Here is a 6,109-nt window from a genome sequence, read left to right on the forward strand (position 1 = left end):
GAGCACCCCTTCCCATCCCACTGAGGAGCAGATCTCCAGGAAATGGCTTTTCCTGGAGCTGAAATCAAACCACCCAACTGCAGATTCAAGGGGCACCTGCACTAAAGAGAACCCAGAGGCTTCAGACTGAGAAAAAAGAGAGGTAGGAGATCTTTCCACATCTGATTTTTCCTGCCTTCCTTGGGAGTGCTTTCTGCCTGTCCATGTTGGTTGTGAGGATGCAGGGTGTGGCACCAGGGAACCAGTAGAGCTGGGGCCCCCTGTCCAAAAAAAGGGAGTGCAGAACTGCTCTGCAGGGACTGGGGGAACCCCAAACCCCATGGTGCTGCCTCAGGGAGAAGGGACCAGGTCACAGAGGAGGATGAGCTGCATATCTGGTGATCCATGAAAAAAGGGAAAAAAAGGAAAAAAAGGAAAAAAAGAGAAAAAAAAGGGAAAAAGAGGAAAAAAGGGAAAAAAGGAAAAAAAGGGAAAAAAGGGAAAAAAGAGAAAAAAAGAAAAAAGGGAAAAAAGGGAAAAAAGGGAAAAAAAGAAAAAAGGGAAAAAAGGGGAAAAATGAAAAAATAGGAAAAAAAGGAAAAAGAGGGAAAAAAAAGAGGGAAAAGAGGAAAAAAGAGGGAAAAAGAGGAAAAAAGAGGAAAAAGAGGAAAAAGAGGAAAAAGAGGAAAAAGAGGAAAAAAAGAGGAAAGAAGAGAAAAGAGGAAAAAGAAGAGGAAAAAGAAGAGGAAAAAGAAAGGAAAAAGAAAGGAAAAAGAAAGGAAAAAGAAAGGAAAAAGAAAGGAAAAAAAGGAAAAAAGGAAAAAAGGGAAAAAGAAAAAAAGGAAAAAAGAAAAAAAGGAACAAAAGGAAAAAAGGAACAAAGGAAAAAAGGAACAAAGGAAAAAAAGGAAAAAAGGAAGGAGAGAGAGGTTGGTTCTGTATAAGGCTCGTTTTGGTACCACTCTGGTTTCTGCTACAACAAATGCTTGAAGATGAACAAAGAGGCTCTTCCCTCCCTCTGGCTGTGTCTGCAGGGTGTGTCTCAGACATCCAAAGCAGTTGGATGATTCCCTTCCTCTGGAACAGCTGCTTTCAGTGCCCCTGATCTGCTCTGTGGATGCAGAGCTGGATCCTGCTGTCACTTCGCAACAAGACTGGGCCATTGGAGCACCTTCACTTCCACCTCCTCTTCCTTCTGAGCAATAATTTGCTCGGGCATGACTAAAGAAAAAGGCTTTTCATGTGGGATCAGAGGTGCAGGCCCCAGAGAGCAGAAGGATGAGTCCTGTGAGCTGTCAGTGCTCAGAATTCCTCCAGCTCCCCCCAGCAGAGCTCAGCACCCCCTGAGCCCAGGATTAATGAGCAACAGCAACACCAAAACTCTTTACCAAAGGAGAATATTGTGCTCAGGTGTCTTGGAGGTGGAAGACACAAGTTCTGCAAGTTCCATGGCTGGACCTGGACTATGATTCACCTGTTCCACTCCATCCAGTGGCTTTTCCCCTTCTCTTAGGCCTTCTGAGTCACAGCTCTGAGCTTTGGCCTAAACTCCAAATCAGTTGAGTTCCTTCAACTGTTTCTCTGTGGTCTGGTAATGTTCAGATGTAGTAAAACAAAGCCAAACTCCTTGAATTGTTATTTCCTTCTGTTTAAAGAATTTAAAACCACGATTTAAAAACATATCTGATTTCCCTTTCTCAGTTTATGGCAGGACCTGGGATATGCAGAAACAACAAGTGAACAAAAAAATCCATCCTCCTGTGGCTTCCCATCCTCTTTCTTCCATGATATTTCCATTAATCAGGAGTGGAAAATGTAAATATTGGTTTAACTGCTTCGCTGCAAACTCCTCTAGGTTTTCCAGAGTGCAAGCTGTGCATCAGTAAACCTGATCTGCTTATTCTGGATGTGATCCTAAACCTTTCCAGAGTTCCAAAATATCCTCAGTGAGCAATGAAAACACCTCCCAAGGAATCAGTGAAAAAGGGAATACCACAAGTGTTCTCCTCTCCAGATGGGATGCACTGGTGCCATCACAGTTTCACTCACAGCTTCCAGTGAAGAGTTCCAGTTACATTGGTTGGGATTTGTCCTTCCACACCCTCCCAGGATCCTCTCGGTGCAATCAGGGTTGGAACAGATGGGGCTCATTATAGAGAGGCGCATTCCTAATAAATATCCCAGCCTTGATACTTGTTAAAATCATTAATTCTAACTTTATGCAACAACCAATTATGCAGGGCAGCTGTGCTGGCAGCACAGTAATTTGTGTCAACCCCCCACGGTGACATTGGGAAAAGGGATCTGGGAATGAGGAGCCAAAAAAAGGCAGTGGTTTGTTGTTGGCACAGCTTAATGAAGGTGTCATTAATGAGGCCACTGATTGGTATCATCTGGGTGGAACAAAAGGAGCAGCACTTCTGCTCCCTTCCAGTGCCAGGACTCTGCAGTCAAGGCTTAGCAATGGGATCTGCTGGAATGTCAGCAGGGCTGGAAATAACCCCCCAGAAATAACCCCCTTGTGCTGAGGGTGTTCTTGGAGGGCACAGCAATGAGGGGGAAATATCTATTACTGCTGAGCACATAATGGGACATTCCTGGGTCAAGACTGTCATTCCACATTCCAGGTGCCATTCAGGTGCCACCCATGCCAGCTCAGGTGCCAATTCCCCATGTGCTCCTTTCTGGAAGCTGTTGGGAAGCAGAGAGGTCATGGATTATTATCAGCAAATTGCAGGTTGTTTTATTCCAAGCCCAAACCTACAGAGCCAGGCCTGGAGGAGACATTGTCCTGAGTGCAATCTGGACTGCTTGCTTGCCAGAATAGGCTCCCAAATGCCCAAAATATCTTCTATACACCCTTGTGTTACTGGGGAAAGGGTTGCACTGAGAAGGGAACTGGTGCCTTCAGCAGTGCCAGCTCATGGCAATAATGAGCTCAAACTACTGGGAGAGTTGCATATCAACAGAAATAGGTGGTTTCACCAAACAGGAGGAAAAGCTTGTTTTCCTCTCATTTTAGCTGTGGAAATTAGGAGGAGTCCTGTGGGATGTGCACTGTTGTAAAAACCTTGAGACAGGAGAATAAATCATGGAATCCCAGACTGATTTGGGTTGGGAAGGACCTTAAAGCCCATCCAGTCCCACCCCTGCCATGGGCAGGGACACCTTCCACCAGCCCAGGTTGTTCCAACCTGGCCTTGGACACTTCCAGGGATCCAGGGGCAGCCACAGCTTCTCTGGGCAACCTGTGCCAGGGCCTGCCCACCCTCCCAGGGAAGGATTTCTCCCCAGCATCCCATCTCACCCTGCCCTCTGGCAGTTTAAAACCATTCCCCCTTGTCCTGGCACTCCAAGCCCTTGAAGTTCAGGAATTTTTCTCTCCACATTTGCTGACGTGGAAGAAGTTCCTGGCACTTCCACCAGCTGTTCAGGCCTGGCTGTGGGAAGGGCTGTGGAGCAGCAGAGGTGCTTTAGGAGGCTGTGATGGGAGAAGGTTTCGGGCTCCTCCTGCCCTCCAGCAACACATTCAGTGTTCAGCTTCCCCTGGAGACCCCCCCTCACAGTGGGGTCCCAGGACTGGGCTGCACCACCTGACACAGGGGATCTGGAGCCAAGTCACCCTGTGGATCACCATCTCCAGCCCTCATGCTGCCAGGATACTCCTGCAGCACAGTCTCCAAGGGGTTAACAGAGGATCTGCTTTCCCCTGCACAGATGACAGGGCAGCAAACACTTCCCTTGCCCTGCAGGGACCCCAGCACTGGAAATCCCAAAGCAACACCTTCAACCTACCACAGGAAGCCCGACAGCAGAGGAATGGACAAGTTTACTCACCTCCTGGGTGCCATATGCTGGAGGGTAATATTTTGGGCTTTTAGGAAGCTTGGGGTTTCCACGTTTTCCATGTGTGAGGAAGTGTCTGCCACCAAGGAACGCTGCTCCATTGAGCTGCGAGCAACAGGTCCAAGTATTCCTGGAGAAGGGTTTAGATGGGCTATTAATCATTTGCTCCATTTCCCTGGAGCAACAGGCACCCAGCTCTGCACCAGGCACAGAGGGAGAGACGCGCTGCAGAGTTAAATCCCGCTGTAAGCACATCATTTTCCTGCAGGTTGGGTCCAATTCCGGACACCACGAGTACATGTAGGACACAGTGACAAGCTGTGCTGTGCTGCAGCCCAATGGTGAGTGACAAAAATCCCAAATCCCTAAAAAGAGATTCAGGAAGTGGCTGGGTGGAAGGGTGAGCAGAGGGAGGTGGTAATTAGATCAGTGGAGGAAGGTGGTAATTAGATCTGCTGCTCACCACGGGCTCAGCCTTCAGCTGTCACTCCCCCACTCCTGGGAACTTGTGGAAAACATTCCTGTCTCCTGGAGAGAGCATCCCTCCTCATCATGTGCAAATGGGCATCTGGGAGGGAAACTCTTCCATGAAAGCAGAGGAATCCTTGTCCCTGGATGACCAACTCCAGATCTGCCCAGTGGATCTCAGGCACGTCAGGAATGCGGTGATGGGACAAGGAGTGATGGTACAAACGGAAAGAGGAAATTTAGGTTAATATTAGGAAGGAATTCTTCCCTGGGAGGCTGGGGAGGCCCTGGCACAGGTTGCCCAGAGAAGCTGTGGCTGCCCTGGATCCCTGGGAGTGTCCAAGGCCAGGTTGGAGCACCCTGGGATGGTGGGAGGTGTCCCTGCCCATGGCAGGAGTGAGACTGGATGAGCTTTAAGGTCCCTTCCAACCCCTTAACAATCTGTGATTCCATGTCCTCTCATGGTTAGAACTCTGAATCCCAACCATAGATCAGGGCAGATTCCAACATCAGGGTGCTCCACAGAGGTTTAATGTCATGTCATCTGACCACTTTCTGCTGGACTGATTTTCCAATTGTTCCAGTCTTAATTTTTTTGACTAAGTTTACAACCAGTGGGACAACTGTGGCCCAGGGACGTGGTGGGGTCACCACCACTCTCTGGAGGTGTTCAAGAGGTGTCTGGGTATGGCACTTAGGGACATGGTTCAGGGGTGATTATGGTGGTGCTGGGTTGGCAGCTGGACTAGATGATCCTGAAGGTCTCTTTCAACCTTGGTGATTCTGTGGAGATTAGAAATATTAGGTTTAGATTAGATATTAGGGAAAATTTCTTCATGAAAAGGGTTGTTCAGCACTGGCACACCAGGAAAGGACTTACCATCCCTGGAAATGTTCAAAAAACACGAGGATGTGGCACTGGTGGACATGGCTTGGTGGTGAACGTGGTAGTGGTGCTGACTGGTGGTTGGACTTGATGATCCTAAAGATCTTTTCCAGATAATCCCATGCACGTGGAATATAAACATTGTACAACACACAGGTTTAGAGCACCTTAAACAGTTAAATTTTAGTAACAACTCTGGAAAGGTCTCATGAGTCCCCATTTTTAATTGCACGTTCTCCCTGGAGTGATCCAGTGATTCCAAGACACAGATCCCCAGTCCCTTCCCTATTTTTTGATTTCCAGCCAATAAGCAGGACAGCACATCTCATGGCTACAAAAGCAGACTTCAACAAATTAAAAAAAAAAAATTAAAAAAATCTAGACTGAATCAAAGGGTCAAAATTGAACTAGAGCACAATGTTTAGGTGCAGTGGATGTTGTTGCAGTGTTAGCAAAACCCCAGGCTTTAATCCCAGGTGTTATGTCCTACTAAATTTCCAGTTCCCTGAATTAGAAAGAAATTTTAAGGTTGTGAACAAAAGCCCCAAACCACGAACTGAGAATGAAATCAAAAAGATAAAACCAACTGAATTTGGAGTTGGCCTCCAGGTCAGTGGCAGGTGGGGGCTGTGATGGCACAAGGAGGTGAAGTGAAGGTTGCAGAGGCTCTGAATTATTTTCTCCCTTCCAGGGCAGGCAGATGTCATTCCCACCTGATGCAAAATGAAGGGATAATAAATCCCAAATGTAATCCTCGTTGTCCCTGCCTGGAGCAGGAGAGCAAAGCAGCACGGCACAGGAACACTAGAGGGAGCAGAGACAAGGCAGAGGGAGAGGAGGAGCGAAGGCAGGAAAGGAATAGCCACTCCAGCTTCTGAGGTGCCTTTGAGGAGGAGGGGAAGGGAAAGGGGGGTGTTTCTGGTGCCTCGA

The 6,109-nt window shown here is 47.8% G+C and overlaps 1 long non-coding RNA gene across 1 annotated transcript; it reads right to left on the reverse strand.

The window, feature by feature from the left end:
* Window positions 1–2,538: 2,538 nt before the first annotated feature.
* Window positions 2,539–4,574, reverse strand: LOC114062444. Its single transcript, XR_003572384.1, has 3 exons — window positions 4,289–4,574; window positions 3,817–3,955; window positions 2,539–2,670 (listed from the first exon to the last, which is right to left on the reverse strand). It is a non-coding gene; the product is annotated as an uncharacterized LOC114062444 (long non-coding RNA).
* Between the last annotated feature and the right edge of the window lie 1,535 nt (window positions 4,575–6,109).

This window comes from Empidonax traillii, unplaced genomic scaffold (assembly GCF_003031625.1).
Source record: "Empidonax traillii isolate 1590-97213 ecotype Southwest subspecies unplaced genomic scaffold, ASM303162v1 scaffold407:size753175, whole genome shotgun sequence".
In the NCBI taxonomy this organism is placed as follows: domain Eukaryota; kingdom Metazoa; phylum Chordata; class Aves; order Passeriformes; family Tyrannidae; genus Empidonax; species Empidonax traillii.